The sequence below is a fragment of the Pleurodeles waltl genome, chromosome 8, assembly GCF_031143425.1.
Source record: "Pleurodeles waltl isolate 20211129_DDA chromosome 8, aPleWal1.hap1.20221129, whole genome shotgun sequence".
NCBI lineage: Eukaryota > Metazoa > Chordata > Amphibia > Caudata > Salamandridae > Pleurodeles > Pleurodeles waltl.
In genome coordinates this window covers 984,292,418-984,314,968 of record NC_090447.1, presented here as the reverse complement: position 1 = coordinate 984,314,968, position 22,551 = coordinate 984,292,418, and positions in this window count along the sequence as shown.

The following is a 22,551-nucleotide window of genomic DNA, read 5'->3' as shown; positions in this document are numbered from 1 at the left end:
ATGACGACTGATATTAAATTAAACTTACTAAACATTTTCCATTGGTTGAAAATATCATGTGAAGAAAGAATATCCAATTACGAAGACTTTAGGCATCATAAATATACTAAAGATGATACAACAATTATTTGTAATACACTGATTGGCTCCTGCTCCATTGGCGAAATTCATAATGTATCTTGCACACATCCTTCCCTGGCTGCGATCTGGGGACCCATTGTTTTAGCACCTTCCGAATGCGCTGTTACTGGACAGTAGTTACAAAGATATGGAAACATTTTCTTCACACCATATCCTTGAGAAAAACACATGGGTTAGAAACATAACTACAGACAAGTATGTGAATTCAATGAATGGAGTCTGTTAAACAATTGATGTTGAAGTGTACAATTGTATCCACAGTAGGAACACCAAGTGTTAGATAACTTCTCACTGTGGCCTTGTCTGCTTGGGGCCCAGCAGAAAACAAGAAATACTCATTTTATTTCAGTATTTAATTTTACCAGAGAACATATTCTTAAAGATACAGAATATTTTCCATTACAACATTAGTTCAACGTGCAGGCCTTTGACTTAATGGCAGCCACTAAGTAAAGCACAATTTTCATGTTAACATAATTTTTTATAGTTGAATTATTTCACACACTAGTATATAAGTATGATTATGTAACAGATAATTATTCACACTAAATTTTGGCTCCCACATTGGTGCCCTTTCAGTTACCGCAATTATATGTTTGTTTCCCAGCACATGTATTTATCCTCCTGGAGCAAGGCTAGTTGATCCATAGCATTTACATTTTCCAGGTGTGGCACGTCCTCCTTATTCAAACACTGTTGAATATTTTCTTTCAAGTTTGTTTCATTTCATAATACGAGAAATACCAAAATGTGCACAATGAAATCCCCTCCACATTGTTTGGAAATCCTGAAAGTGGGAGTTTTCCTGTAGTATTTTCGTTGAGAATCTTTAGTCTGTTGTTGCTACTTGGATTTCTTTTTCTATCTTCATTTAGTCTGAAGATCACCAAAGGGTATTTTAAACAAGAATTACATTTTTACCAGCACTATAGTCTGTGCATCAGCCAGCATCATAATTGATATGATTTCAAACCTCTTTCACACTGAGCCTGAAACCTCCCTCTACCATAATTTGCTGCAATTTTTTAAATTAGTCTATTTGTGGTGTTTGCTTTCTTTAAGAGGAGGAGAGGGGAGTGTTTGCTCCTTTTTCTATGTATTTACCAGGTGCCTTTTGTTCAGTGCCCTGAGAAGAGATTTCTAACACCACTGATCAGCCCCTGAGGTCCCCATTACAAGATGAAAGGCAGTTGAAGAAAAAGTACTGCGCCCAAAAGTACTAATTACGGCTAGTAACTCCGTCATGAGTTTAAGAGTTTGAAATGGGGAATAACACACAGGACTTGAAATTACCACATCCATTCCTGCAGTCAGTGTCCTAATTATTTGTCCTTTTCTGTGCACAATTTCCACCTGTGTTCAGAAAGTGGCAAAGGTGTACATAAAAGCCAGTGGTGCTGGGACTATTTTCAGTGGGCGTGCTGGCTAGTGGTGTTGTCTCACAGAAGTTGTAAAGATGTACCAGCAACTTTAGAAGCAACCAAGCCAGTGGGGGCATATGACATTTTGAAAGTGGTGGGGCATAAAATTCTGGGTATGACTTTTATCTAACGAGTGATGTGAGCAAGCTCAATGGACAAACGTGGGGTCCAGTGTGGGTCCTCGTCCCAAGAAAAATAAATAAAAAATTATTGACAAATGATGCATTTAAAAAAATATATAATTTAGTGAGAAAGTAAGTTTTATAAAGCAGTGGGAATGTATAGTCTTGAAATATTAATCACATTAAAAATTGCCCCATATCTCACTGCATTAATATGTTCATCCTTGATTTAAACGTGTGAATTGTGCACTGCAGCAACTTCAGGCCCTTGAAAGTGTGTGCTTACCTCGTGTCTTGCACTGTATGCTGCATCAACATTGGAAGAAAATGCTCTAACAAGGCATAAGGAAGCACCCACAGCTGTTGGCTGCAATCAGTCATACAGAAATATGTGCAGACAGGCGTTTAAGTGGGATGAAAAAAGTGGGGCTCTCTAAAAGGTAACACACAAATTACACTTCTGTGAGTCCTATAGAACGCCAACCAGACTGTATTTTGGTTTCTCTCTGATGTTATTGCATCCAGATATAACACAACAACTGACATACACCTAAATCCTGTCAGTACTATTGGCTTTGTCAATGGTTGTTAACTGTTTAAGATAAATGAGTTACAACAATGATTAGTTATAAATATTTAACATTGGAAATGTTTCAATTCTGAAATTGTGAGACTGTGAAATAAATAATACTGAGGCCCGTGGAAGGAGTAGGGCCTTTAGTTATGTGTGCTTTATGTTAGATATATTTGCCCTTTTTTTCTTCACATCTCATTAATCTGCACATTTTCAACCTCCTCTCTCCTCGGTTTAGGGCAGGAAATTGTCAACTTTCTAAAAGTGGCATTTTCAAAATTGAAATCTAAAACCCGACTTTACCATTAAAGAGGATTCCAAATTGCAGTTCATTTGAGTCTAAACACAGTATTTCTACCTACTCCCAATCAAAAGTTAGCACTTATTAAATGTGATAAGGTAACCTAATGTTATCCTATGGGAGAGGCAGGTCTCACAGTAGTGAAAAACAAGTTTGTGAGTTTTTCACTACCAGTACATGTAAAACCTAAAACTAAATGCCCTAGCCCTTAACCATAGTGTACCACACCTAAGGCTGTTTAAGGCATACCATAAGGGTGATGTATGTACTAAAATGGAAGGTTTAGTTTCAGTAAAAGTTTTATCTTGCCAGGTTGAATTGACAGTTTAAAACTGCAAAGGGCTGCAATGGCAGGCCTGAGACATGTTTTTAAAGGGCTGCTGCAATGGGTGGCACAATAAATTCCACAGGCCCACCAGTAGCATTTCATTTTCAGGAACTGGGTACATTTAGTTCCACTTTACTAGGGACTTATGAAAACATGAAATGTGACAATTGGATGTACACCAATTTTACCATATTTAAAAGAGAAAGCACAAGCACTTTAGCATTGGTAGTAGTGTTAAAGTGCACAAAATCCTTATGCCAACGAAAACTAATTTCAGCAAATTGGAGAGGAGAAGGCAAAATGTTTTGGGGAAAACCACACCAAGGCTATTGAGTCTAACAATGATAAATTATGCAGGCCTCTGTTCTTGATAATAAATACAATCATCAAGAGGCCTTGGTGGGAGGTATGTCCGAACAAGACAAAAAAGCCTGTGAGTGTGGGAGAGAGATCTCCTGTAGAGTTGAAGACCCTACTTTGTGTAGGCTGCTTAGAGTATTATATCCCTTGTACAACTTGATGAAGTAACCTTGAATTCTCAGATGAGCTAGAATAGTATTCAAAAGTAGATGACCTGTTGGTGTGGTGTGATTTTTCACCATCCCAGGCAGATAAAACGCACGTTCTGAAAGACTAAACTCAAGAGAAATCTTTATTCTCCTTAGAACACACACTCCCAGTGTTGAGACCCAGACCTCTATCGTGTGTCTGTTGAGTCAGTGTGGAATAATATACCCCTAATTTTAATGTTGTATATCAGAGGAGAGTGTAAATTGGACCAGAATTCTCCTCGCCCTCCCAAGTATAGATGGATACTTCTTATCAGCATCTGGGAAACAATGACATTTTTTAATGGCATAGTGGTCCAGTGAGTGTAATGCCTGCTGCATACATTAGGCAGAGAAAGTACCAATAGCACTGGTCAGAGCCAGGAGAAATATCCCAAAACTGCTAATAAGTAACACACAGCAATGATGTGTGCAATATTTCAACAGACTTGTTATGACACTAGAAATGTGAAAAATTTACTATTTTTTCTGTAATGGGGTAAATTTCCCATTAAAATGTCTAAAAAGTAGCAATGAAAGAATTAATGAGTTAGTGAGTTTTATAAAGCGTGTGATTGCCAGAGGGTGTCTTGGCGGGGAGAGCTATAACATAGTGGAAAAACTGCTGAGAGGCATAACACCTTAGAGAGAATAATAGAAAAACCATGATTTCAGCTGTTTCCAAAATTAGAAAGATTAGATTGATTTCTGAGATGAAAAGGCATTTTATTCCACAGCTGATAAGCGATGTAAACAAAGCTGCATCCCCCCCAGGAAACTTTCTTTATCTTGGGGAGTTGCACATAAAATAATGCAGTTGATTTCAGTTTTCTGATTGATTGGTGCCATTTGAATTTCCCAGCCAGACAGTTGAATTGTGTATTATATCAGGCCTGTGGGCTAGACAATGTGCCTTAAATGCTATGTGTTTCATAACTAGAAGCCAATGCAAATTGGTTAGAACACTATCCACTGAGCTGTATTTGGGGCTTTCTTTAGGAGGCAGGCAGCTGCATATTGCATTGTCTGAAGCTTTTTAGTTCTGATTGTGTAATGTTCATATAAAGGGCATTATAGTAGTCAATGCTGGATAATACCAGAGCAATACCTATGTTTTTTTTTAAAGCTGGAAAGTTAGAAAAGGCAACAATTTTTTTAAGGACCTAAGCACTAAAAAGTAGGATGATGTACATTTGTTAACTTGCTCGCTCAGTAAAGGATAAATCAGCATCTAAAATTACTCCTAAGTTTCTCACCTTGGAGATAGGGTCTGATGGAGATCCCAGTACCTGGGGCCACCAAGACAAATAAGGACTTCCATTTTATCTGAATTTAATTTAAGACAATTGGTGGTCATCCCATGAACAATTGCACTCATACAGTTATTAAACCTGGCTGCAACTTCTTCCACATTACCTGGAATTGATATCATGATCTGAGTGTCATTAGCACATACTACGGAAGCAAAACCTCAGGAATGGATTTCCTTTACTAGCGGTGCCAAATAAGTGTAGGTCTGAGAGGTGACCCCAAGGGAGAGGAAAAGGTTTTGAATGGAATTCCCCAAGAGACAGTGACTGCACTATATCACTTAAGAAAGAGGCAATAAGTTTATGTTCAATACCCCTGATACCAAGCTCAGACAGACGATCCAACAAAACACTATGGCTAACCCTGTCAAATGTGGCAGAAAGGTCCAACAGGACCACAGCTGCTCTGCCTCCATTATCTTTAATAGCTCTAATTTTAACAATGTACACTAAGGCCCTCATTACAACCCTGGTGGTTGGTGATAAAGTGGAGGTAATACTGCCAACAGGCTGGTGGTAAATACTGCCAAATTATGACCATGGCAGAAAGAGCTCAGAAGACAGTCACTTTAACACCCCGACCGCCAGGGCTGAATCGTCAGGCACCACTGCGGTAGCCGCCTAACACCAGGCGGAAGTCAATGTTTCGCCCACCCTACTAAGACAACCCAGTCCACCACCTTTTCTGTGGCGGTACCAACGACATCAAAAGACTGGTGGAAACACTACACAGAAGGGAAATGACTCACCTTTGGACACTCAAGGAAGAACCACGCTGCCCTGGACCCTGAACTGCATTTATTCCCAATACTGTTCTACGTCCTGCTCCACCACGAAAACCAGCGACGGTGAAGACGACCACAGTGAATACAGCTGCCTAGCACACAGGGGATAGGGGGAGGAAAAAGAAAGTGACACACACACACAACACTCCCACCCCCAACACCATACACACAAGCAGATGCAGTAACAGAACATATACACACTGTACCCCTCAGGAATAATTCAAGGACAACACTAATAGACAAAAGTGAGTTTAATAAGATAAATAAAGTAGCAATACATGAATCCAATATAAAAGTATATACATATTTACAAATCAAGGGACAATGCCCAGTCCTCAATGTTTGTGGGCCACAGGGCCACATCACAAAGTCCAAGGCCCCACTAGTCTCCTGCACCAACACAGAGAGAACACTGCAGGGGCATCAGTTCAAAAATAGCCAGGCACCTCAGAGGAACAGGGAATGGGGGGACCTCAGCCGGCAGATGGAACAACACAACTGGTCCTGGAGGGGGCAACATGCCCTGTGCGCTGTCCTGGGGAGTGCAAGGCCACAGTTTCTCAAGTGGGTGACATGCCCACTGAATCTGGAGGGGGCAACATGCCCTGTGCACTGTCCTGGGGATGCTGGGCTGGGTGGGTGTCTTACCCACTGGTTCTTGAGGGGGCATTGTGCCCTGTGCTCTTCATCCTGTGGAGGATGGGGTGAGTGGATGGCTTCTCCACTGGTTCTGGAGGGGGCATCGTGCTGTGTGCTTCTGATCCTGGGGAGGATGGGGTGAGTGGATGGCTTCTCCACTGGTTCTGGAGGGGGCATCGTGCCCTGTGATCTACATCCTGGGGAGGATGGGGTGAGTGGATGGCTTCTCCACTGGTTCTGGAGGGGGCATTGTGTCCTGTGCTCTTCATCCTGGGGAGGATGGTGTGGGTGAGTGTCTTACCCACTGGTTCTGGACGAGGCATTGTGCCCTTTGCTCTTCATCCTAGGGAGGATGGGGTGAGTGGGTGGCTTCTCCACTGGTTCTGGAGGGGGCATCTTGCCCTGTGCTCTTCATCCTGGGGAGGATGGGGTGAGTGGATGGCTTCTCCACTGGTTCTGGAGGGGGCATTGTGCCCTGTGATCTACATCCTGGGGAGGATGGGGTGAGTGGATGGCTTCTCCACTGGTTCTGGAGGGGGCATCGTGCTCTGTGCTCTTCATCCTGGGGAGGATGGTGTAGGTGGGTGTCTTACCCACTGGTTCTGGAGGGGGCATTGTGCCCTTTGTTCTTCAACCTCGGGAGGCTGGGGTGAGTGGATGGCTTCTCCACTGGTTCTGGAGGGGGTATTGTGCCCTGTAATTCTGATCCTGGGGAGGATGGGGTGAGTGGATGGCTTTCCCACTGGGTCTGAAGGGGGCATCCTGCCCTGTGCTCTTTATCCTGGGGAGGATGGGGTGAGTGAGTGGTTTGCCCACTGGTTCTAGAGGGGGCATTGTGCCCTGTGCTCTTCATCCTGGGAAGGATGGGGTGAGTGGATGGCTTCTCCACTGGTTCTGGAGGTGGCATTGTGCCCTGTGATGCAGGTCTTGGGGAGTGCAAGGTCACAGTCTCTCAGGTGGGTGTCAATCCCACAGGATTTGCAGGGGCAACCCACACAACAGCCCATGGCTCAGTGGTGGTGATGGTGATGATGCCGCTGGTTGTGAGGGGAAGCTCCTGCCCATCCCCTACAGCCTCAGGAGGCTGCCCACTGGTGCTGCTGCTGTTGCTGGTGGTGGTTGTGGGGGGAAGCTCCTGCCCATCCCCTGTAGCCTTGGATGGCTGCCCACTGGTGCTGCTGATGGTGGTTGTGGGGGGAAGCTCCTGCCCATCCCCTGGAGCCTTGGACGGCTGCCGACTGCTGGTGGCGATGCTGCTGCTGCTGATGGTGGTGGTAGTGAGGGGAAGCTCCTGCACATCCCCTGCAGCCTTGCACGGCTGCCCACTGCTGGTGGCGGTGCTGCTGCAGCTGATGGTGGTTGTGGGGGGAAGGTCCTGCCCATCCACTGCAGCAATGGAGGGCTGCACCACCATGGTTGGTGGTGGGGGCTCCGTCTGAGTGCCAGCACAAGGCCCCTTGTCCTTTCTGACTGCGGGTGCAGGCCCCTTGCCCTTCCTTTGCAGCAACTGGGGAGTGCTCCTTGCTCTTCTTGGCAGGAACTGGTGTTGGCTCCTCGCTCCTCTTGGCAGCTGCTGGGGATGGCTCCTTGCTCCTCTTGGCAGCAGCTGGGGGGGCACCTTTACCTTCACGGTAGCAGCTGGGGGTGGCACTTTTACCTTCATGGTAGCAGCTGGGATTGGCACCTACTTGGGGCAGACACTCTTTCTGTGTGGCTGCCTGTTGCCCGGGATCCCTTCCCACCACGAGTTGCTGTGGACACTACTGGGCCCATGGACTGGGTGGCTGGGATGCTTGCCTGGGTTTTTCACACCCTGGCCAGACGTGAAGGACGGGGGAAAGGGGGCGGGAAGAGATCAATGGTGGAGAGGAAAAGCATCTTAGGGACATTGGGGCAGGAAGAGGGAGAAGATCTGGGAGTGGAGGAAGAGGGAGTGGTTGTAGGAGGTGTCTGTCTGTTGTGTTTGGGTGCAGGTGCATGGGCTGGATGATATTGTGAGGTAGATGGCTGTTGGGTGTCTAAGTGCTTGCGTTTGTGTACCTTGGGAAGAGGTGGCACAGACACAGTGGGAGAGGACACAGGGGACATGTGCATGGATGTTGGGGTAGTGACTGCCAGTGAGGTGTGTGTTCTGATAGGTGTGCTGGTTATGGGGGTAGTGGATGAGGATGTAGTGAATACAGGTGTGGGGTGTAGACGCAACTGGGAAGTGGAGGACGAGGAGGATGGGGGACACAATGGAGGCTTTGGATGTTGGTATGTCTGCATCTGGATGGTGTTTGTGTGAGTGCCTGTGGGATGAGTGTGGTGCTTGTGTTTGCCTGTGCCACTCTTGTGTGTTGTCCTGTGTGCATGCTTGTCTGCCTGTGTGCTTGGGATAGGTTGGATTTGAGGGGAATGGGATTGGGTAGAGGAAGTTGGAAGGGGGAGGGTGGAAACAGGGACAATGGCTGCCATCAGAGAAGATGCCAGAGCCTGGATTGATCTCTGTTGGGCCGCCAAGCCAGTGTGAATGCCCTCCAGAAATGCATTGGTCTGTTGCATTTGGGCTGCCAGCCCCTGGACGGCATTAACAATGGTTGACTGCCCAACAGAGATGGATCGCAGGAGGTCAATAGCCACCTCACTCAGGGCAGCAGGGTTAACTGGGGCAGGGCCTGAGGTGCCTGGGGCGAAGGAGATGCCCACCCTCCTGGGTGAGCGTGCACAGGCTACTCGCTGAGGGGCTGCTGGGAGGGCGGTGCTGGTATGGGGTGGCGGCTGTACCTGTAGACGGGGTGGGCACAGAGTTGTCCACCACCACCAGGGAGCTTCCATCGGAGGAGGTATCCGTGTCCGAACTGTCCCCTCAAGTCTCCGCCGTGGTGCTCCCCTCGCCCTCCGTCCCACTGGTGCCCTCACTGTCCGTGGACTCTGCCTTCTGGGTCCTGTGGGATGCAGCTCTCTCCATCACTGGTGCTTCTGCTCCTCCGCCAGATGATGCTAATGCACATAAGGACAGGATGACAATACAAGAGGTGGGGGGAGAGATAAAGGATACACTTGGTCAGTAGCTGCACCAACACTAGTGTTGGCATACACAGCACCCTCACACACAGGGAACACCCCTACGCACTATGCATGGCACTACCAGTAACAATGCTAGTCACCGAGGCATGGGGAGGGACACATACCACCCACTGCAACCTACCTGGGACCAATACACCCATGCCCAGTAGTGGATGCCTACTAGCTAGGTTGGAGGAATATCACATCAGAACCCTGCTCAACATGGGACCTACACTGCAATGTCAGCCCTGGCCTAGGGGCACCCACAGGCACACATCCCTCACCCAGATACCACCCCACCAGATGTAAGTAGTAATGATGGGCACTGAACTCACCCCCTTGTTGCTGCTGTGATGTCCCCAAGACCCCATTCAACTCCGGATAGGCCACCGCCAGTGTGCGGGCCATCAGGGGTGTCAGGGTTTGACGGGCACCCCTTCATCGTTGGGAGGCCATCCCCAGTTGGGCCTCCGCCGTCTTCCATGCCCAGCATCTCAGGTCCTCCCACCATTTACGACAGTGGGTCCTCCACCTCTCGTAGACCCACAGGGTCCACACATCCTTCCTGATGACACACCATCTACCTTTCTTTTGATGGGCGCTGACCTGCAGAGGAAATATACACAGGGAAAGGTATTAGTGAGACCGTCCCTGCCTGTTACACACATGGCCCACCATAGCCCTCCTATCCCCTTTTGCACAGACATGGCCCAGCATACATGCTGCCTGCTTGCAAGGGCCCATCCACCAACCCCCTCTACACGAGGCCTTCACACACACCACTCCATGCATTCATGCCCCATGCATCGTGCTCACATTGTACTCACCTGTTGGTCTGGAGGCCCATACAGCAGTCTGTACTGGGGTAGGACCCCATCCGCCAGTCACTCCAACTCCGCTGAGGTGAAGGCAGGGGCCCATTCCCCAGTCACATGGGCCATGGTAGGTTTCAGACACAGAGCACAGCAGCACATGCAGTGTAGGTCCTCTCCTGTTGAAGGTCAGGTAGAAAGTGAGTGAACAGATAGAAGATGGCGGTCACGTCCGTGGCAGTGCATACTGTCACCGCCGGCGTATATCACCTTTGGCCACTGTAACCCATAGGGCCCAATTATAACCAAAGAGGAGTTCCACTGTGGTTCCTGACCTCCTCCCGCAACGGCACACAACGTCAGCAGAATTACCTCACTTCCACCTGACCCTCCATACAGGACAGGTGGATGCCATTTCAAGGGGGGGGGTAGGCCATAGATCCTAACTGCTTCACAGATCACAATTGTACATTCAAGACATATGCCACTAATACACATCAAGCATTGAACTGTACTGGCTACATTGTACATATCATGACCTGCTCCTCACTCTTTTGCCCCATAGATTACAAGCGCTGCGGATAAATGTGAAATGAAGACATCCCCCATGTACAGACCCCTGGTGGACTTGGCAACAAAGGAGGACCTGCATGTTACACTCACCTACAGACTTGACAGGGCCACAATTACAGAGCTGTGTGCCCAATTGGAGCCTGACCTGATATCTGCTATCCGTCACCCCACTGGTATCCCCCATCTTGTGCAAGTGCTATTTGTGCTCCATTTCTTGACAACTGGTTCTTTCCACGTGACAGTGGGCTTGGCAGCAGGAATGTCACAGCAAGAGTTGTCAATAGTGCTGACCAGAGTGTTGTCTGCCCAGATTAAACACATATGCAGCTACATTGTTTTCCCCCAAGTGGAGGATTTGGCCACAGTGAAGGCTGGCTTCCATGCAATGGGACATATCCCCAACATCATTGGGACGATTGATGGAACACATATTACATTTGACCCCCCCCCCGCCAGTATGAACAGATTTTCAGAAATCGTAAAAGCTTTCACTCGATGAATGTGCAGATGGTGTGTTTGGCAGGCCAGTACATCTCCCATGTCAATGCTAAGTATCCAGGCTTGGTGCATGATGCTTTTATCCTGAGGAATAGCAGCATCCCAATTGTGTTGGCCTAACTCCAGAGGCACAGGGTGTGGCTAATAGTTGAGCCCTGGTTCCCACCCAGTGGCTGTTTGTGTATGGGTATGGTGTGGGCCATTTGGCAAAGTGTGGGGCTAACAGTTGTCCCTCGAAATTTGCAGGTAACTCTGGTTACCCCAACCTCTCATGGCTACTGACCCCTGTGAGGAATCCCAGGACAAGGGTAGAGGAATGTTACAATGAGGCACATGGGCAAACAAGAAGGATAAAAGAACGAACCTTCGGCCTCCTGATGGCCAGGTTTTGGTGGCTCCATCTAACAGGTGGATCCCTGTGCTACTCACCCAAGAAGGTCTGCCAGATAATCGTGGTATGCTGCATGTTGCACAACCTTGCCTTGAGATGCCATGTGCCTTTTCTGCATGAGGAGGAAGCTGGAGATGGCCGTGAGGTAGCAGGGGACCCTGTGGACAGTGAAGGTGAGGCAGCAGAGGATGGGGATGAGGACAGCAACAGAACTGCAGTGATATGTCAATACTTCCAATGACACACAGGTAAGACAGTGTAACTTCACATTTTATTTACAGTTTTGTGTTTGCCATTGTCACTGGCAGGCTGTGAATTCCCACTTCTATGTCCACTCACTGTACCCTTTGGCAACTCTTTTTGCAGATGTTGGTGCCCCACTATTGCTCCTGGTGTGTTCACTGCAGCCAACTACAGGTCTTTCCTATGTATACATTACTGTACAGTTGAATTGCAATGTTTAAACCTTGTTAAACTAATACATACTTCAATCATTTGACATACTCCATACTTGTATTTTTTCAAAGGGTATTTATTTAATGCTATGAAGAAAAGGGGGTAGTGCAATGGGCTGGGGTGATAATGGAGGAATGTCCATGGTAGAGCCCAGTCTGTTGGTAACACAGGTGGATTGTCCAAGGGGGCATAGGAAGGGGAGCAATGGCAGTTCAATGTGGAGAGGGTGACAGAGTGGGACACAAGGGTGACATTCAGGAGAGTCTTATTTCCTGGCGGGGGTCTTGGCAATAGTCTCTGGCTTCTGTCTGGATTGCAGGGAATGTTTGTGGGTTGGTTCTCCTTCTGGAGGGGGAGGGATGCTGGTGGCCTGTTGGTCCTGTGGTTGGGTCTCCTGTTTACTAGCGGCAGCAGAGGTGGAGGGCTGTTCAGATGTTTGGCTAGTGGCAGGTCCCTCTGGGGTGACACTGCCTCCCTCATAATGGTGGCCATGTCTGCCAGCACCCCTGCAATGGAGACCAGGGTGGTGTTAATGGCCTTCAAGTTCTCCCTGATCCCCTGGTACTGTTCCTCCTGCAGCCGCATGTTCTCCTGCAACTTGTCCACGATCTGGGAATGTTGGTATGCTCCCAGGATCGTGGTGAGTGCCTTCTGGAGAGTCAGTTCCCTGGGCCTGTCCTCCCCCTGGCGCACAGTGGCCCTCCCAGCTTCCTTGTTGTCCTGTGCTCGGTCCCCTGAACAGTGTGGCCACTGCCATTGACCCCAGGTCCCTGGTTGTCTTGAGTGTGGGGACTGCCCTGGGGTCCCTGTAGTGGTGGACACACTGCTGATTGACGTGTCCTGGGGACAGATGTATGGGCACGCTGGGTGGGTGCTGTGGTGGTGTTTCCTGAGGGGGAGGCTCTGTGGTGGTGTGTGACTGTGCCCAGGTAACGGACTGTCCGGAGGTCCCTGATGGGCCAGATTTGTCATCCAGATCCAAGCGAGCAGAGTCGCTGTCATCACTGTGGGCTTCTTGTGTGGGGATACTGGATGTTGCTGACACCTCTTCTCTGGTGACATTGGCTGGGATACCTGTGGGGATACATACAGGGAGTGCAGAATTATTAGGCAAATGAGTATTTTGACCACATCATCCTCTTTATGCATGTTGTCTTACTCCAAACTGTATAGGCTCGAAAGCCTACTACCAATTAAGCATACAGTATTAGGTGATGTGCATCTCTGTAATGAGAAGGGGTGTGGCCTAATGACATCAACACCCTATATCAGGTGTGCATAATTATTAGGCAACTTTCTTTCCTTTGGCAAAATGGGTCAAAAGAAGGACTTGACAGGCTCAGAAAAGTCAAAAATAGTGAGATATCTTGCAGAGGGATGCAGCACTCTTAAAATTGCAAAGCTTCTGAAGCGTGATCATCGAACAATCAAGCGTTTCATTCAAAATAGTCAACAGGGTCGCAAGAAGCGTGTGGAAAAACCAAGGCGCAAAATAACTGCCCATGAACTGAGAAAAGTCAAGCGTGCAGCTGCCACGATGCCACTTGCCACCAGTTTGGCCATATTTCAGAGCTGCAACATCACAGGAGTGCCCAAAAGCACAAGGTGTGCAATACTCAGAGACATGGCCAAGGTAAGAAAGGCTGAAAGACGACCACCACTGAACAAGACACACAAGCTGAAACGTCAAGACTGGGCCAAGAAATATCTCAAGACTGATTTTTCTAAGGTTTTATGGACTGATGAAATGAGAGTGAGTCTTGATGGGCCAGATGGATGGGCCCGTGGCTGGATTGGTAAAGGGCAGAGAGCTCAGTCCGACTCAGACACCAGCAAGGTGGAGGTGGAGTACTGGTTTGGGCTGGTATCATCAAAGATGAGCTTGTGGGGCCTTTTCGGGTTGAGGATGGAGTCAAGCTCAACTCCCAGTCCTACTGCCAGTTCCTGGAAGACACCTTCTTCAAGCAGTGGTACAGGAAGAAGTCTGCATCCTTCAAGAAAAACATGATTTTCATGCAGGACAATGCTCCATCACACGCGTCCAAGTACTCCACAGCGTGGCTGGCAAGAAAGGGTATAAAAGAAGGAAATCTAATGACATGGCCTCCTTGATTACCTGATCTGAACCCCATTGAGAACCTGTGGTCCATCATCAAATGTGAGATTTACAAGGAGGGAAAACAGTACACCTCTCTGAACAGTGTCTGGGAAGCTGTGGTTGCTGCTGCACTCAATGTTGATGGTGAACAGATCAAAACACTGACAGAATCCATGGATGGCAGGCTTTTGAGTGTCCTTGCAAAGAAAGGTGGCTATATTGGTCACTGATTTGTTTTTGTTTTGTTTTTGAATGTCAGAAATGTATATTTGTGAATGTTGAGATGTTATATTGGTTTCACTGGTAATAATAAATAATTGAAATGGGTATATATATTTTTTTGTTAAGTTGCCTAATAATTATGCACAGTAATAGTCACCTGCACACACAGATATCCCCCTAACATAGCTAAAACTAAAAACAAACTAAAAACTACTTCCAAAAATATTCAGCTTTGATATTAATGAGTTTTTTGGGTTCATTGAGAACATGGTTGTTGTTCAATAATAAAATTAATCCTCAAAAATACAACTTGCCTAATAATTCTGCACTCCCTGTATGCACTGTTATTATTTCTGTGTATGCCATATTGTGCATGGGTGGGTTGCCCTCTACGGTTGTAATTGCCCTGGCAGCTTTTCCTTGTGTGAGTTGTTATGTGGTGGGCTATGTGATTCTCCAGTGTGCATGCTTTAGTAATAGGTGTCCATGCAGGTCTGTGAGTGGTGTTCATGCATTAGTGGTGCATGCTAGGCTTGGCATTGGGATGAGAGGGTTGTGATGGTGGGGTGTGTGGGAGGTGGTGGAGTGATGGGAGTGAGGGTGGGGTGGGGGTATGTGATGGCATGCAGGTATGGGGGGTAGTAGTAGTATAGAGTTGACTTAAAAGAGCCCAGTCCCCCTCCTACGCCTGCCAGGCCCTCAGGATGCATGATTGCCAAGACTTGCTCCTCCCATGTTGTTAGTTGTAGGGGAGGAGGTGGGGGTCCACCGCCAGTCCTCCGTACTGCAAGCTGGTGTCTTGCAGCAACGGAATGTACCTTCCCCCTTAGGTTGTTTCACCTCTTCCTGATGTCGTCCCTGGTTCTTGGGTACTATCCCATTGCATTGACTCTGTCCACAATCCTCTGCCATATCTCCATCTTCCTAGCAATGGATATCTGCTGCACCTGTGCTCCAAATAGCTGTGGCTCTACCCGGATGATTTCCTCCACCATGACCCTTAGCTCATCCTCAGAGAATTTGGGGTGTTGTTGTGGTGCCATGTAGTGTGAGTGGTGTGTGTGACTGTGTGTAGGGTAATGTGTTGGGGTGTGTGTTGTGAGGTGCATGGGTGGTGTATGTGGCTCTGGTTTGTTTGTGCTCGTGCTCTCTCTCTCTGTTGGCAATTAATTGTAGTCGTAAAGAGTTGTGGATAGTGTGGGTGGGTGTTTTATAGTGGTGTGGGTGTGGTGTGTGTATGGGTGTCAGGTGTGTGTAGTTTGAATTGTCCAATGTGGTGCTGTTTTGTTTGAGTGAGTGTATTTTGAGTGTGGCGGTCTGTTCCGCCAATGGTTTACCTCCATTGAATGTCCGCCGTGGTGATTCGTGGGTCATAATGTTGTGGGCGTTGTTCTGTTGGCGTAAAGGTGTGGGTTTTGATACTGCCAGTTTATCACTGACCTTTGGTGTGGTGGAGTTGTGTCAGTGGCTGCATAGTGACGGATTATTGTAGTGTATGTGTATCATAATATGGTGAACGGATATCCACGGCAGGGGTATGTTGGCAGCAGTCAGCATGGCAGTAAGTGGGATTTACCACCAATGTCATAATGAGGGCCTATTTATTCTAATCTGTCTGTAAAGGTAAAGTGGTTTAGCATGTGTGCGATAGTGTTCCTTCATGCATTTTCAGCCTTTTAAAATTCATTGATAGTATGGGACTCCACAATTATAATAACATAAACAAAGATGTATATATTAAAATAAATTCATGCAGTCCCTCAGTGTAGCAGACAGTTGTTGCTCTCACACATATAGTGAGTTAATAGTCCACTTCTTCCAATGAAGGAATACTTTATTATATTATTACTAATCTTTCTTGTGTAGAATATGCAATTCTGTACAAAATATCATCCATTGCATAATCAGGCTGATAAGAATACATAGTGTACATTGTTAAAATCACCTCATCAGACTACAAAAAACAAACTACTGTAAAGAGGGCATTAAAATAAAAGTAGATTGACCACTCTTACTATGGCTACTAAAGTGCACTCATAGAAGTGACATAGAATATGCTCTGCTGTTTGTAAGGCATGCTGAAAAGGAACATACCATTCATAGAGATAGGTCTGTCATAATAAGTCTACCAAAGTGTTTCCATAAAAGTTACATAAAATAATTTCTGCTGTTTTTACAGATTTGTTAATTGATGTATTTTGTTTTGAGTCTTTCATATGTTACATCCATAATCTTATTAGTTCCCTAATAAAGGCAATTGATTGTATTGTAAAACAAGTTGAAGATGCCTCCTTCAGAGTGCACATAGATAGCTTCCTGAAGGAAGTAAATATTTGCTGAGAATATCCCTCAGCCGGGGACAAAGGCAGATAATATGATTGACGGCTTCCTTGTAATAACTGCAAAGTCTGCAATTGGGGGTAATGCGTGGATCTCCATGCACCTTCAAACTCTTTCAAATGAATAAATAGCAAAGAGTATCTGTTTTTTTTGTTTGGTTAATGCTTCTAGATTGGAAACAATATATTGCTGGTTCGACTGAAATATGATTCCATGAGGAGCTCAGAGTGTTTATATTGTAGAGCTTTTAATAAATCTAATAAAGGCAGAGACTCCTGAAGTCTTTCCCTAATAGCTCTTTCATGGATTAGTGCTGACACTTGCTTAAGATCCTCTATAGAAGGTAAAATGCGATTCTGGAGGAACCTATTACTTCCATCACAAGAGAGACACGAGCTAGATACAGAGGGCCTCATTCACGAGGCCGGTGGTGCAGTGCGCTGCAGCAAGTACTGTCTGTCATTCTTATGTCACCTTGAGGTGGCATTGGAATCTGATGTATTCCCAGACTTGTAAACCTGGCAATGCATCAGATTCCTTCAGGTTCCAACAGGGTGGCATCGGATCACCCCAAGCAAGACCCATGGATCGTCCCTTTCACACAGTGTTATGGGTGTAAGGTGTCTAATTTACAAGGCCATGAAAAGCCATGAAAAGTGGCTTTGTGTGGCCTTGTAAATATGGGCTGGCACACTGTGCCACCGGAGCGTCAAAAAACCTAGGCCATCATTACAACCCTGGCGGTCGGTGTTAAAGTGGCGGTAATACCGCAAACTGGCTGGCGGAAAAAAATGGGATTATGACCGTGGCGGAAACAGCCAACATAGACAGCCACTTTAACACTCCGACCGCCACGGCGGTACAAACAAACAGCGCGGAAGACACCGCCAACAGACAGGAGGAACAGTATACAGAAGGGAAAACACTCACCCCTCCACACCCCACGAGGAACCAGGACGCCATGGAGCCCGAACTGCAGATCCTGCAGGCGATGGTCTTCCAGCTCCTCTATCAGGAGCTCCAACGACAGTGGCGATGACCACGGTGAGTACTGCACCTACAACACAGGGGAGGGTAAAGAGAGTGACACACACACTCGCAACACACAATGCCCCACCCCCACCCTCACCCACAACACCATACACACAAACACATGCTGCAACATTACACATACACCCTCCCTTGAATAACGCAAGGACAAAAGGAAATGATTGTAACGAATGTAATAAAAAAAAATCCACCAGTCAAAAATAAAAATCCAGTATATACAATTATGTACACCAACTACACAAGTCTGGATAGTGCACCAATCATTGCCCGTGGACCACTGGGCCCAAAATGCATGGGCAAGGCCCACACTAGATACCTGACTCCAAACGGAGAGAACACTGGAGGGGCATCACATAGAAAATATAAAGGCACCTCAGTGGGAGTGGGGGGGGGGTGCACCTCAGCCTGATGAAAGCACCACGCCACTGCTCCACGAGGGGCTCCATGTCCACTGCTGCATCCTGGGGAGTGCAAAGCCACAGTCTCCCACTGGTGACTTCAGACTCCGTTGTTTCACCCTCCAGGGCCAAGTGGGATGCAGCACCTGCTCCGGTGCCACTGCTCCTGTGCCTGATGATGCTATTGCACACAAGAACAGGGAGACCACAAAAAGGGGGGGGAAGACAGAAGAAAGACATGTTCAGTGCACGCAACACCACTACCGTTGGTGGACACAACAGACACAGCAGCCCTCTGCACTACGCCATGCACTTATAGGTCCTAGATTTATCACATGCCCATGGGGTACAAGGCCTAAGCCCGATTGCTGCACACCTGGAAGTCACAGGAGCCTGACTATGTGTAGATGGCACTAACCACTAGTGGGGTTGGGGTGCCACAGAGCCTGCCTCACAAGGGACCTTGCCTACAAAGCTCGCCCTGGCCTAGGGGGACCCACTGCCCACCTCTCCCGCCCAGATACCTTGTAATGCGTGCAAAGTCAGCAGAATGATAGTGTACTCACCCCCTTGTGGCTGCTGTGATGCCCTCAAATGCCCATCCAACTCCGGATACGCCACTGCCAGGATCTGGAACATCACGGGGGTCATGGTGCGACGGGCACTCCTCCCACGTTAGGAGGTCATCCCCAGCTGGGCCTCCGCCATCTTCTTGCTTCAGCGGCGAAGGCCCTCCCATCTTTTCCGGCAGTGGGTGCTCCGTCTGTGGTGGACTCCCAGGGTCCGGAGGTCCTTGGCGATGGCACACAAAATATTCTTCTTCTGGTAGGCGCTGACCTAGAGGAATACTACAGGGGAAAAGGAAAATCTTTACCCGTCCGGAACGTCATCCTCTTTGGCCCATGTTCCCACCCTTGCCCTGACGCACATACACTCACCGTCCGCACATGCCGGCCCCAGTCCCCCCCCCATTTTTCTTCCATCCACACCACTCCAAACAGGCATTGCCCATGCAGCATTCCCACAGTGTACTCACCTGTTTGTCTGGAGGACCGTACAGTTGTATGTACTGGGGGAGAACCCCGTCCACTAGTTTCTCCAGGGGCCCCTTCCCCAGACACATGAGCCATCATCGCTTCCAGACTGAGGTCACAGCAGCACTTGCAGTGTAGGTCCTCTCCTGTTGAAGTTCAGGTATCAAGTGAGTGAACAGAGAGAAAATGGCAGTCACATTGGCAGCAGTGCGTACCATCACTGCCAGAGTACATCGTCATTGGCTCCTTGGACCCATTGGGTCCAATGTTAACCAATGCAGGATTGCGCCGCGGTCTTCAACCGCCTACCGCGACGGTGTACAACGCCAGCGCAGTTACCTCATATTCCCTTGTCCCACCTTGCAGGTCAGGCAGCCGCAATTTCAGGGGGCCACATGGCATTAATTTTAACTGCTTCACACCAATGTAGGTCGTGCATACACACAGTAACAGGCACATTGCGGATTAATAAATGTGTGCAAATTAAGTTTTGTGATACCTCAGTGTTGGCTGACTCTGTGCTCGCTGTTCTCTTCCATAGGGCACGTCCGCTGGGGCAGGTGATGAGATGGCAGCATCCTCTGGTGTACAGATCGCTGGTGGACCTGTCGACAATGGAAGAGAGACACGTAAGAGTTACCTACAGACTTGATCGTGCAACAATCCATGAACTGTGGGCTCAGTTGGAGCCAGACCTGATGTCAGCTATCCGCCATCCCACAGGGATACCACCTCTGGTGCAGGTCCTGTCAGTACCCCATTTCCTGGCAAGTGGTTCCTTTCAAACAACAGTGGCCATTGCATCAGGGATGTCCCAGCCAATGTTCTCTAACGTGTTGGTCAGAGTGTTGTCTGCCCTGCTGAAACACATGCGCAGCTACATCGTGTTCCCTCAGGTGGAGGATTTGCCCACAGGGAAAGGTGACTTCTATGTCCTGGAACATATCCACAACATCATACGTGCCATTGATGGGACACATGTGGCCTTGGTCCCCCCACAAGAGTGAACAGGTGTAGAGAAACCGTTAGAGCTACCATTCGATGAATGTGCAGATGGTGTGTTTGGCCGACCAGTACACCTCCCATGTGAATGCCAAATTTCCTGGCTCAGTGCATGACGCTTACTTTCTGAGGAATAGCAGCATCCCTTTTGTGATGTGGCAACTCCAGAGGCACCGTGTGTGGCAAGGTGACAACAAGGACCCTATACAGTGTGAATAGTTGTCTGGGTCTGGAGTTGTCCCTACGGGTTAGTGTGTGTCTAACAGTTGTCCCTCGACATTTGCAGGTGATTGAACGGACCTTCGGCCTCCTGATGGCCAGGTTCTGGTGCCTCCATATGACAGGTGGTTCTCTCTACTACTCACCAAAGAAGGTGTGCCAGATCATCGTGGCCTGCTGTATGTTGCACAACCTGGCTTTGCGACGGCAGGTGACCTTTCTGCAGGAGGATGGTCCAGCTGGTGGTCTTGTGGCAGCTGTGGAGCCTGTGGACAGTGAAGAAAAGGAAGCAGAAGAGGATATCGACAACAGAAACAACATTATCCAGCAATACTTCCAGGGAGACACAGGTAAGAAGATGTCACTGCCTCACACATCTCATACTATTGTTGGAGCTGGCATAAGTCTGTCATTTTCACTCAGTGTATGGACCTTGACTTGTCACTTTGCCTTTCCATTTAACAGATGTGGGTCCCACTTTGTGCCCTCTGCTATATTTCCTCCAGCCCTACAGCTGTGTTTCATCGGTATGTGAACAATTAAATTGACATTCCTATATCCCATAGTTATTGCAATTACACATTTGTGAAAGCACAGACTGACTCCAGATTGTTTTGTGACTGAAGTGTGTTTATTTCTGTTCACATAAGTGGAGGGGGTTGTAAAATGGGCAGGGGTGATGATGGAGGAATGTCCATGGCAGAGTCTAGTCTATTTGTTTCAAAGGTGCATTGTCCAAAGGGGCAAAGGAAATGGAGCTGGGGTAGTTTGAGGATGGACAGGGTGACAAAGTGGGACAGAAGGGTGACATTCAGGGGGGTCTCATTTCCTGGCAGGGCTCTTGGCAATGTTCTCTGTCTTGTTCCTGGATCTCAGGGACCGTTTGCAGGGTGTCTCTCCATCTGCAGGGGTTGGGGTGCTGGTGTCATGTTCCTGTGGCGGTGCCTCCTGTCCACTAGCGCCGGCAGAGCTGGAAGGCTGTTCATCATCCAGGCTAGTGTCAGGGGCCCCTTGTTGTGCCACAGTGTCCCTCCTGGTGTTGACGAGGTCTTGCAGCACTCCTGCAATGGTGACCAGGGTGGTGTTAATGGACTTCAGTTCCTCCCTGATCCCCAGATAGTGTTCCTCCTGCAGCCGCTGGGTCTCCTGAAACTTGGCCAGTACCGTTGCCATCGTCTCCTGGGAATGATGGTATGTTCCAATGATGTGAGAGAGGGCCTCGTGGAGAGTGGGTTCCCTGGGCCTGTCCTCCCCCTGTCGCACAGCAGTCCTCCCAGTTCTCCTGTTTTCCAGTTCCTCTGTCCCCTGAACCGCATGCCCACTACCACTGTCCCCAGGTCCCTGATTATCTTGGGTTGGTGGGTTTGCCTGGGTTCCTGTAGTGGTGGACACACTGCTGATTGACGTGTCCTGGGGACCGAGGGATGGGCGTGGCGGGTGGGTGCTGTGCTGGTGTTTCCTGAGGGGGGAGGCTCTGTGGTGGCTTGTGCCAGTGTCAGGGGAACCGACTGTCCCGAGGTCCCTGATGGGTCGGGCTGGTCATCTTGATCCAGTTGTGCAGAGCTGCCATCATCACTGTGGGTCTCTTCTGTGGGGGGGCTGGATATGTCTGGTGCCTCCTGTCCGGTGACATTGGGTAGGGGTCCTGCAGGGGTGTAAAGGAATGATTATTGCATCTGTGTGTGCCATTGTGTACAATGGGTGAGTGACCCTGTACTCAAGTGCTTGCATTCTTGTCTAGGTCCTTGTGTGATAATTGGTTTGGGGTCTGTGTGGGTATCTGTAGTGGACATGCTTGGGTGATGGGTGTCCATGCATTGGTGTTACATGCAGGGCTTGGTTTTGGGATGTGTGGGTTGTGTTGGTGGGGTATCTGTGAGTTGTTGGGGTGATGGGTGTGAGGGTAAGGGTGGGAGTATGTGATGGCATGCAGGTGGGGTGGGGGGATAAGGTATAAAGATTTGCCTTACCAGAGTCCAGTCCTCCTCCTACTCCTGCGAGGCCCTCAGGATGCAGTATTGCCAAAATTTGCTCTTCCCATAATGTTAGTTGTGGGGGAGGAGGTGGGGGTCCACCGCTAGTCCTCTGTACAGTAATCTGGTGTCTGGAGACCACAGAACGCACCTTCCCCCGTGGGTCGTTCCACCTCTTCCGGAAGTCATCCCTAGTTCTTGGATGCTGTCCCACTGTGTTGACCCTGTCGAGGATTCTGCGGCATAGCTCCATCTTCCTAGCAATGGA